We start from the raw sequence: 12,391 nt of genomic DNA on the forward strand, positions 1-12,391 counted from the left end.
TCTGGAACACCTATCAGAGGTAAATGTCATTTATCACAATCTACCTTCCACTTAAATGGACTGTCTCCAGGGCTCACACTCTTGTCTTTCCCCCTCACCATCACCCCTCTTTCCTGCCTCCCCCTCTCTCCAAGAGATTGAAAACTATTATTTATAAGCAGGGACATTGACAGAGAGATCTAGAAACAGATTTTGCCAAAATCTCCCCACGAAACTATTTATTTTCATTGCAACGTGAGTCCTCCCTCCGCCCAACTGGCACATCCCACATCCCTCCTATTAAATAAATGCAACAAGCTGAAGAATTCTCCTCCTTTTTCAAACAAAGCAAGTGGCTGCATTTGCTCTGCTATTGCCAGTTCTCTCAAAGGCGAACAAAGAGGGGAATTCCAAGCCTCTTTTAAACACTGCAAGGTCAAAGCCACGGAATTTTTCTTCTCAGAAGAAAAGCACAAACACAAGCTGACCCTTGATATTTAAGTGAGCTGCTAACTAAATCAGGTGAGATGTGGAATGTTGTGTTCAGCGGCAAAACATTCAAGTGACTTTGCCCTTACTGAATTTATCATAGGCCCAGGCTTTGAAAGATTGTCAAAGCATAAACATATCAGTTAAAAGCTCAGGTTTGCTTCAGTGGACAAGCCAGGGAACAGCCATCAGTATTATTCTTTTGTTCGGCTCACAATAGCCTTTTATATACACAAAACCCTATAAGAAAGCTAACTGTGGCTAGCAGCAATTTCAGACACAGAAATGTTTCTAACAATCTGCCTGGGTTGATCTGAATGATTTGCTTAGTTCTATGGATGTGTTTCATCACTTCCAAGCCAGGAGAGAACAAGGTTTTAAGAAGTTGATGGCCTTATCCTCAACTGATATATATCAGTATAGTTCCCTTGATGTCAACAGAGCTGTATCCTCAGACAGCCGCCGAAGGCCTGGCCCCAGCCTTCTAGAACTAGTCTTCCTGCACGCACTGAAGTCAGTGGCAATACTCCCGTTGCCTTTAGCTTGGCATTGTCCGCAACATCTGATCCAACTACAGTAGTAAATAGCCAAGCTGAATTTGTAGGTCAGCCAGATTCACTCTAGGAACGACTCCCATACAAATGGCAGTAAGAGCTCCATGTTTATCATGCCACAGGGATTTCTATATCATTTGTGCTCATTTTACAAGGTTTTCTTGGTTTTTGCATTGTTTGTAAATGGGAGCCTTGCAAAATCACTTTTGAATCTGAAATCTGTACTCCTTCCTGGTCAAGTATCAGCACCAGTAATAGAGAGTCTACAAGACAAATTCTGTCCTTGGTTACACCTGTGACTTCTATCATACCTGTTTTATCTCATTAATCTTCAATGGGGAGGCACAGGTGCATCCGACGGCAGAAACCAGACCTGCAGATGGAACTTAGATCACAACTCTGCTGCTGATGTATAAACTGGATTCTATTCTGCTTTGTTTAACCTTAGTCTTGTAGAGCCAGCAGAGCTAACAGGAGTTAAAAGCAGTACAAATGTATGTACAACTACTCTGAATACAAAGAGAGAGCAGGTCTGGTGAGGAAGCAGATACCATTCTTACACAGCAAAGAGTCCTGTGGCACCTTATAGACTAACAAACGTTTTGGAGCATGAGCTTTCGTGGGTGAATACCCACTTCCTCAGATGCATGTAGTGGAAATTTCCAGGGACAGTTATATATATGCAGGCAAGCTAGAGATAATGAGGTAGTTCAATCAGGGAGGATGAGGCCCTGTTCTAGCAGTTGAGGTGTGAAAACCAAGGGAGGAGAAACTGGTTCTGTAATTGGCAAGCCATTCACAGTCTTTGTTTAATCCTGAGCTGATGGTGTCAAATTTGCAGATGCACTGAAGCTCAGCAGTTTCTCTTTGAAGTCTGGTCCTGAAGTTTTTTTTGCTGCAGGATGGCCGCCTTAAGGTCTCCTATAGTGTGGCCAGGGAGGTTGAAGTGTTCTCCTACAGGTTTTTGTATATTGCCATTCCTAATATCTGATTTGTGTCTGTTTATCCTTTTCCGTAGCGACTGTCCAGTTTGGCCGATGTACATAGCAGAGGGGCATTGCTGGCATATGATGGCGTATATTACACTGGTGGACGTGCAGGTGAATGAATCGGTGATGGTGTGGCTGATCTGGTTAGGTCCTGTGATGGTGTCACTGGTGTAGATATGTGGGCAGAGTTGGCATCGAGGTTTGTTGCATGGATTGGTTCCTGAGCTAGTTACTATGGTGCAGTGTGCAGTTACTGGTGAGAATATGTTTCAGGTTGGCAGGTTGCCTGTGGGCGAGGACTGGCCTGCCACCCAAGGCCTGTGAAAGTGTGGGATCATTGTCCAGGATGGGTTGTAGGTCCTTGATGATGCATTGGAGAGATTTTAGCTGGGGACTGTATGTGATGGCCAGTGGAGTCCTGTTGGTTTCTTTCTTGGGTTTGTCTTGCAGTAGGAGGCTTCTGGGTACACGTCTGGCTCTGTTGATCTGTTTCCTTATTTCCTCGTGCAGGTATTGTAGTTTTGAGAATGCTTGGTGGAGATTTTGTAGGTGTTGGTCTCTGTCTGAGGGGTAAGAGCAGATGTGGTTGTACCTCAGTGCTTGGCTGTAGACAATGGATCGTGTGATGTGCCTGGGATGGAAGCTGGAGGCATGAAGGAAGGCATAGCAGTCGGTAGGTTTTTGGTATAGGGTGGTGGTAATGTGACCATCACTTATTTGCACCGTGGTGTCTAGGAAGTGGACCTCCCGTGTAGATTGGTCCAGGCTGAGGCTGATGGTGGGGTGGAAGCTGATGAAATCGTGGTGGAATTTTTCGAGAGACTCCTTCCCATGGGTCCAGATGATGAAGATGTCATCAATGTAGTGTAGGTAGAGAAGGGGCATGAGTGGACGAGAGCTGAGGAAGCGTTGTTCCAGGTCGGCCATAAAAATACTGGCATATTGTGGGGCCATGCGGGTGCCCATAGCTGTGCCACTGATCTGGAGATATATATTGTCATCAAATTTGAAATAGTTGTGTGTGAGGATAAAGGCACAGGGCTCAGCAGCCAGTTGTGCTGTAGCATCATCAGGGATGCTGTTCCTGACAGCTTGTATTCCATCTGTGTGTGGGATGTTCGTGTAGAAAGCCTCTACATCCATGGTGGCTAGGATGGTGTTTTCTGGAAGGTCACCAATGCATTGTAGTTTCCTCAGGAAATCAGTGGTGTCACGGAGATAGCTGGGAGTGCTGGTGGCATAGGGTCTGAGTAGAGAGTCCACATATCCAGACAGTCCTTCAGTGAGAGTGCCAATGCCCAAGATGATGGGGCATCCAGGATTTCCAGGTTTGTGGATCTTGGGTAGTAGATAGAATAACCCTGGTCGGGGCTCTAAGGGTATGTTGATATGTTCCGGTGTTAGTGTAGGGAGTGTCCTGAGTAGATGTTGCACATTCTTACACAGTCACTTTTCAAAGCAGAACCACGCTCTTCAAGAGGCCAGTATAGACAGGACCTTAGCTGAAGACAGTGCCAACTAAAACATAGGAAGTCCAGGATTCATATATGGACCCTCCCATCCCATCTAGCCAGGTAAGGAGAGAGAATCATATATGCACTGTGGCATGATGGGAAAGGGAAGAAGGCTAGAAAAATCTGCAGCCACTCTGTGAACTTGTTAGGCCATTAAACAGAGTTGAGCTGGATTACTTGTCCTCGTTTTATTTAGTTGTTTCAGACAATCATTTATGAGAAGACACAAAGAGACTACCCTACTCCCTAATCCATCTCCCAACGTAGCAAAAGGCCTGTCACACAACGGTCTGTGGACAGAGGTACGCCAGAGCCTAGCTGACATTGCATGCCGCAGCCTAAAAGCCATGTGTGTGAGGTCTGTGCAGGAAATAGCATAACTCTAACTTGCTAAATGGATGCACCAAGTATTGGCCAAGCCTGGCTGGGCCAGATGCAATTTGTTATTGCACTAGTCACAGACAATATTGGAAAAGAAGAGCTGCAAATAGTAGAGACATAACAGTACTGAACTACATTTCACACTTACATAGCACATTCTGTCTTCAAAATACTTTACAATCTATGGCCCCAATCCTGCAAAGATAGAAAGAGGGCCATTAACATTTACCTCAGAGATAGTTTTATCCTGTGGGATGCCCAGACACACCTCAACAGCAACCTTCTGGCTCCGGGCCCCTAGCAAGTATTTTTGTTGCTTTGCTCTTTACTTCACTACTGGCCACTTTATAGGATTGCTTATGAGCTGCCTGTTCTTTGCTTATATACTGCCTATTATTTGATTATCAATTGTCTGGTCACTACTTCTGCTGAGTGATAATTGCCAGTTCATTGCTTTTAACTGCACACCAACTGCCGGTTCACTGCCATCACCGCTTAATTGCTCTGCCAGCTCATTGGCCGTAATTGCTAGTTTCTTCTTTGCTGATTTTCTGGCTACCTGTCCCTTCTTTCCATCTCCCTGCTCTCTTCCTCCTCACCATCACTTCCCATCCCTCCCCGCACTCATCTCATCCACTCCCACTAATTGCACCTCTTCCCCTTGTTCCATCTGCTCACTTCATCCCCCGTCACCCTCATGCTCCAACACATTTTCTCTTCTCCTCTTCCCCTGCTGCTTCCTACCTGCTGGTGGCATCTGTCCTAATCCTGAGCCTCCCCCATATTCTCCTAACTGTCCCTGCCTTCTTGTCTTTCAGCATCAAGTTCAAACTGCTCATCCCCACTACCAAGGCCCTGTGTGTCCCTGATCCACCTCTCATGCCTTACTCTTTGCCCACTCTCCTGCCTTGCTGCTCCAGGTCTTCTTCGCCCATCAGCATTCTTGCTATCCCATCTTACACACAGATGCACACTCCTACCCCACCCCTTCACCAAGCAGTCACACTCTACTCCGTCACTCCTCCCCTCAGAGCTCACAGCCTGCAGTCATGGTATCCCCCATGCACCCTACCCTGCACCCCCGAACTCACTATCTGCCCTGCAGTCACGGTATCTCCACGCAGCTGACCTTCACTCCACCACCACCAATTCCCACCCTATTTTCAAAAAGACACCCAGACAACATATGATTTGTTTGGTTTTGTTGCACATCATCTCTTATTTGATGTAACCCCCTTCCCTCCCTCTTTGTAAGCTCTTTGTAAGCTGCCTTTACCTACAGTTGCTGGCTGCTGAGATTCTGCGGTTCTAGCTGGAGAACTGAGTTCTCAATACCTGTAATGCCAACCTCATTTACTATTTGATCCAGCCTGATTACATCCAATAGTGAAATGGCTAGACAGAATGAGACCCATGGTAAAGAAAAGACAGAGATATAGATTTGTAGGTACAGGTTGAACACTGCCCATATTTGAATGACACACAAATATGAAAAGCCTGCTGACAGTCAAAACAAACACACAACCACAAACCCCTGCTGAAACAAGCACAACAGTGTACCTGGTATAAGTTTCGCTGTCCTCATAGCATGCAGAGAAGCACCTACTCTTCTCACTTAATATTCTTCCCACTGAGTTCACAATCCCCCTTAGCCATTATACTTCATTGCTTTAGCTTTATTTTTCATACGCTGTAAAAATAAATCGTATACAAAACATAGGAACACAACAGCTAGGTCATGCATCTTACTGCCTTGATGAATGCAACTATGCAAGGATCGTACAAAACTGTGTTACAGCCGAGCTGCTGTACAGTAATGAATTAGGGTATTTCTGTTGGCTGTAGACTCATTATACTTTTCTTCCCCACTTCTTAACTAACCCTCCAGGCTCTATTCTATTTTCACTTACACTAACGTCTATATCTCAGCCTCATATAAATCCTTACAAAAGATGACTTTGCTATACAGTGAAATATGACAATGACCAGATTTTTCAGAGGAGTAATTGTTTTCAATAGATAACCCTGTTCTACCGTAATGACTCTCAATAAAATGCTGCAATATGATCTGTATCCTGTATCTGTCCCTGGTTTCATTAACACCAAAGAGCAATGAAGATTTTGGCATATAGATCTCAGAGTACTATAAAGTTCTGGTTCAGAAAATGATCCAAGTGACTAGTAAAGAAATAAAACTTGAATTAAAAGTCCATTCTTTGCGGAACAGTCACCCCTCAACACACATACAACACTCCCATAAAGCTGACAGGGCTTGAGAGTACATATTGCAGGGACAAATATACACCCCAGAGAGGAAGCTTGTGGTTAAAAAACTGTGCTAGGACTCAAGAGATCAGGGTTTAAGCCCCAGCTCAGTCGTCTTCTGTGACCATGGGCATGTCACTTAATTTCTCCATGCTTCAATTTCCAATCTGTAAAATGGGGGATAACAATCCTTTCTTCTTCCCCAGCCTCAGTTTGTTTTGTCTGTTCAGACTGTAAGCTCTTCAGGTAAGAGACTGTCTCTTGCCATGTGTCTGTATAACTGCTGGTCCAAAGGGCCCCCCCCCACTATCTCATCTGAGTACTGCAGGCACTACTGCAATATTAGTAATCAATAACTTATGCTAGAAGCACTGCTTATACACACTCATAGTCTATCCTAATGAACTGGTTAGCATTTACATTCTAATCTCCCCTAAACAAAAGCAGAATAAGAAAAAAAAAGTGTATATTTTAGATTCCTGTTGTCATGTAGTAATTACTGATCTGTTTTAAATCTGAATCTATTCTTCCATAAACACTCAGATTGTTCTATGCTACTATCAGCCTCAGCCCTCAGTCTCCCTCCTGTCTGTGCCATCTTCAAGTAATTAAGGTCACTTTCCCAGCTGTTGTATCTGCAAGAGGCCTCACTGTCTTCTCCAGAAATAATTGTCAGCCTGTTCCTGTTTTTCTTAAAACAGCCTTTCAGTTCCACCTGCCCCGCTTCCTGCACCTTCATCTTGATTACAGAGTTAGAAGAAAAGAGTCAGTAAAATTCCAGGCAACATCAAACATGCTTGCACCACACAATAGAAGTCCAAGATAACCAATACCAACAGGGCGGGGGTGGGAAAAATTAAAGACTTAGACTGATAGTGTTCCCTGCTTTTATAAATAATCCTTCCTCCCTCTTGCAAAACAGTTTGAGGAATTTAATTACTGGGAGTGGGAAGGTTTCTTAGGAGCAGCACTTTTTCCCCTACTCCTAAAATATTCCACCTGTACCAGGGTAAGCAAGTTTGTTTCACAAGAATGAAAAACCCAGGACACACGCCCATTAGGCGATTCCAGGATGCCCATTAAATGGTGCTCCAGTCCAGATGGGGACTGCCCACTAACTAATTCAAGCCGGTTATTTGTATAGGCAGCAAAATGTGCACTGCTGTTCAATGAATTATTGATTCTGCACACACCCCACCTTAGGGTGACCAGATGTCCCGATTTTATAGGGACAGTCCAGATTTGTGGGTCTCTTTCTTATATAGGATTCTATTACCCCCTGTCATAAACAGTTAGCTAAGGGTTAATGTCTCTTTCACCTGAAGCACCTGACCAGAGGACCAATCAGGAAACCGGATTTTTTCAACTTTGGGTGGAGGGAAGTTTGTGTCTGAGTCTTTGTTTTCTGGCTGCCTGCTTTCTCTGAGCTTTGGAGAAGTAGTTTCTACTTTCTAGTCTTCTGTTTCTAAGTGTAAGGACAAAGAGATCAGATAGTAAGTTATATGGTTTCTTTTCTTTGGTATTTGCATGAATATAAGTGCTGGAGTGCTTTGATTTGTATTCTTTTTGAATAAGGCTGTTTATTCAATATTCTTTTAAGCAATTGACCCTGTATTTCATCACCTTAATACAGAGAGACCATTTGTATGTATTTTTCTTTCTTTTTATATAAAGGTTTCTTTTAAGACCTGTTGAAGTTTTCTTTACTGGGAAATTTCAGGAAAATTGAGTCTGTACTCACCAGGGAATTGGTGGGAGGAAGAAATCAGGGGGGAGATCTGTGTGTGTGTTGAATTTGCTAGCCTGATTTTGCATTCCCTCTGGGGGAATAGGAAAGTACTTTTTGTTTCCAGGACTGGGAACAGAGAGGGGGAGTCACTCTGTGTAGTTTCACAGAGCTTGTGTCTGTGTATCTCTCCAGGAGCACCTGGAGGGGGGAAGGGAAAAAGGATTATTTCCCTTTGTTGTGAGACTCAAGGGATTTGGGTCTTGGGGTCCCCAGGGAAGGTTTTTCAGGGGGACCAGAGTGCCCCAAAACACTCTAATTTTTTGGGTGGTGGCAGCAAGTACCAGGTCCAAGCTGGTAGCTAAGCTTGGAGGTTTTCATGCTAACCCCCATATTTTGGACGCTAAGGTCCAAATCTGGGACTAAGGTTATGACACCCCCCACCTCCTGTCCCAATTTTTTACACTTGCTGTCTGGTCACCCTACCCCACCTCCAAGTGATATGGGTCAGAACCAGCACACAATAGAGCATGTGAGAGGGTCATTGGTGAGCACAGTTCCACTGATGCCGCCTGTGGTTGTCACAGAGACCGACAGCAGCACCAAGGAAAGCAATGTCAAAGTACAGAGAACAAGCAGAGATCAGCCTTCATGGAAGGCCTAAGATCTGTAGGAAAGGAGAGAAACTGAGGCAAAAAGGGTCCAGGGTCACATCGGACAACTGTGGCAGAGCCAAGACCTGAACCCAGATCTCTTGAAGGCCCAATCCTATGCCTCAACTGAAAGACCATCCCCACTGGCGTCAGTTAAGCCGCTCCAGATTTACACCAGGATAACAGTTCAGAATTTGGCTCACAAAACGTTCCTGTCCAGAGCTGACAATCATTCTTTGGGAGATTAACAGACTGATTTGCAATGGTTTATCTTTACCTTGGGGTTTCAGATTTGTTATATGCATCTTTATCTTCAGGACTGGGACACCACAGACAGTTGATTTATGTAGCACTGACTGGGTCTATTGACTGTATGGAATTAAGATATAGAGCTTTCTACAGCTACAAGAGGGAGTTAATAAATACTAGTTTCATTACCTCACATTGCTGGGAATTTCCCCTTCCCACTACAAGTTCTTGGATGGACAATTCTCAATAGGAGCCAGCTTTTGGATAGCAAATACTTTTTTATTCCATATATTGTTGTAGGTCTCCCATATAATCTGCTGCTGCCAGATCTATTTTTATTTTGCTTGTAATTACATGTAAGGTGCCAAGAAAATGGCATTCTTTGTAGCTTTACTATATTACTTCTGGTTATTGCTTGTGAAACTGTACTGCTTTGAATATGCAGAAAGTCCTAATAAAATATTGTAAATCCACTGACATACAAATAGTTTTCATCAAGTTACAAAAAATGAAACCTCCTGAGTAATTCACAACAACTAATAAAGAACAGGATTTGTGTTATTTTTCTACTGCTGCAGAACTTGTGCAAAATATTTGTTTGTTCAAGTATATTGTATAGCTGTAACTAAAATCAATTGGAGTATTTCACAGAGGTGTAGTCTAGGCCTGTGACCACAGGCCTGTAAACTGTGCACTCCTGAGTTCTAATTACCACTGTCATCTCAAGAAAGCCATTTAACCTTTATGCCTTTTTTCCCCCCCATCCACATACCTAGAAACGTTATACAGATGGTTAGTGCTTGTGAAAGAGCTGTATAGCTTTAGAAGGCTGCAAGTGACACTGTTTATTAATGTGTACAAGAACCGATAAAAAAAGAAAGCAGTGTTTGCTCGTCTCAGGCACACTGTACCATCTGAGACTCTTATAGATAGAAGTCTTAAAATAAGAATGGTCGATGTACAAATCAATGAAAGACGACAGCCTCTCCCTAGGCACTATCTTTAATGCAGAGCTATTTTTTCAAACTGAAGAGCTACCATTCGTTACAAATATTAGCCTTAAGTTTGGAAATGGTTGAAAAATCCTGTTTTTTATGAGATTTTGCAGGTTTGGAGCGATCCCCCTCTGAAGGAAATAATGTAATTAGACTTCTCCTTGATTTCCCTGCTGGGGTGAGGGGAAACCTATCCAAATGCTTTCTCCACATAGAATTTCTCTTTTCAGCAGTGGCTCCTATACACAGCCAGAGATGCTTAGGACACAGGTACAGCAGCAGCAAAATAATCAATTTCTTTATAATGCACTTCCTTACTTGCCTCTTCAAGACTACTAGTCACAACATCTACAAGAAACTAGCTGTCTAAGCCATCTACCTATTTCATGAGTGAACTGCTTGGAGTGAGACAGGCCAGTGCTGGGAGGGAGGTGCTTAAGGACGCTGGAGTGGCATCTGGAAACTAAGGTGGGAGAAAAACAAGCGAGAGCAATGTGTGGAAGAAGGCAGGGAGGAGGGATTTGGACCACCATCCTGCAATGGGTGGAACTCTGCATCCATTCAGAGCCTCACTGATGTTAACGGTGCCCCTGTGCCTGCAAGGAGCTCCACGGGTATCAGTGAGGCCTTGGATGGGCACACATTTCTGTTCATACAGCTCCAACAACAAAGCAAAGAAATAAGTCGGGTGCCCATCCTCCTCCTGATTACATCACTTGTATATTTCATCCTTCTCTCCCATCCTTAGTGTATCTTTGTCTTTTTAAGTTACATGTGCCTCTGGGCAAGGATTTCAGAAATTGTTACTATTATTGTCTTATCATTTTTGTCCTTAGCAGCACTCACAATGTGAAAGATGTTGTCTCCAGCTGTGTTCAGACAGCACCTTGCATGCTGTGGGAGCTACTACAAACAATATCGTGTTGCTTTTAAACAAGCTGGGATTCTGAAAGAATCCAAAAAACAGAATGCAGCTTGTCTTTCTCCCTTTCAGTGGTGCCAGGCAGCGTATGTCTTGTTAGCACACATCTTGACCTGGTGAAAACTAACCCTATAACTTGACCTGGTATTTTTCTACAAGTAGTAACACGCTGAAGAATACCAACACCAGTACAACGCTAATATACTTTTTTTCCTTCTTCATATTGACCTTTCCATGAAGGTTACACTACAGAATAACTACACACATGTACAGTTCTCAAGCCAAACAAAATCTAGGACTTTTCTCCCCAGTGAAGCATTTTTTTTTATATCAAAGCTGCTTTAAGATCTGTATACCTTTACACACACCGAGTAGTATCCTACGCCATGAGTAATCAACACTGACATCAACATACTACGGAATTACTTCAAGTGAGTAAGGGTTTCCATAACTGACCCTTAATTTCTATCATTTAAACAAAAACAACCTTCAATTTAGTCTGCATCTCCATCAACTACATCATTTAGACAAGCGTACAAAGCCAAAAAAAAATGGAATTGTAAATGTCACACGTCATCATCATGCGGTGACATTGATGAGCATCTCATTTCCCATCCCCTTAGTTTCATTATATTACAGTCCTTACTGAGATCAAATGAGTTTTGAAGAGAATGATGTCACACAAGGTATTAGAGTTGATGGAGTGTAGACAGACTTTTCAATCTCCTTTAAAACACTGTGATGCTCCACAGTGTATTATTAAGGGAAACAAATGAACGCAATCTGCTTCGGCTTTTCACCAAGCCATCCACCAAAGACAAGCTGGTGTAAACCAATTCCATTTCATTTCCCCCTTCGTGCAGGAGAACTTTAAAAGGGTCAACGTCAAGGTTTGAAGGGAAAAAGAACCCAACTCCTATAGAACTTGAGGTTATACAATAGTTATAGATTATAAAGACACTGCAGTAACTTTGCTGGACGGGGGTATTCAGGGAAAGAAAACATATAAACCCAATCTAGCTAACAAATAACCATGATGCACACTACGTTAGATTCTACAACAACAAATCATTGTGTAGTTTCATTGTGATAGCACGCCTGTGTGTGAGCACTTCAGGAGCAATGTTCTTGTCAATTTCTTTTTACTGTTTGAATATCAAATTGAGACAGCCAAGAATCGTATGGAAAAGTACTTAAGTGCATGAGATTCCCTACATCACATATCTGCCCAATAATTGAGGTGGATTATTTGCAATTGTAAAAAATGACAATCAAATGGAGAAATCGTGGTTTTGTCACAGCAAAAAAAATGCAAAAGTCATACTTTTAGTTTTAAAAAAACGAGAAGTCACAGCACACAATGAATATGAAGTTTTAGAGAAGAAAAGTGTTAAACAATCATCACTCATAACAAAACACCAAATACATGCAGAATATACAGGAAGATTTTAGACAATACAAGCTGGCCTGTCGTGTTTTGCACATTCCTGAATCACAATGTTTAAAATGCACAGGACAAACAAAGAGCCAAATTAGTTAATATGCATGGAGTCTTGCCCAACCGAAGCCTGCTGGGGTTGACAAAGACCATGGGTGAAATCTTGACCCCAGTGAAGTCAATAGTAATTTTGCAATGGATTTCAGTGGGGCCACGATTTCACCCCATTTCATATTA

General features: G+C 42.9%; 1 protein-coding gene across 5 annotated transcripts in view; it reads right to left on the reverse strand.

Moving 5' to 3' along the window:
- The window catches only part of FRAS1 (Fraser extracellular matrix complex subunit 1), a 328,015-nt gene that overhangs the window by 297,708 nt on the left and 17,916 nt on the right, over positions 1–12,391 (reverse strand). The window lies entirely within an intron of this gene.

The sequence above is a fragment of the Gopherus evgoodei genome, chromosome 5, assembly GCF_007399415.2.
Source record: "Gopherus evgoodei ecotype Sinaloan lineage chromosome 5, rGopEvg1_v1.p, whole genome shotgun sequence".
Classification (NCBI taxonomy): Eukaryota; Metazoa; Chordata; order Testudines; family Testudinidae; genus Gopherus; species Gopherus evgoodei.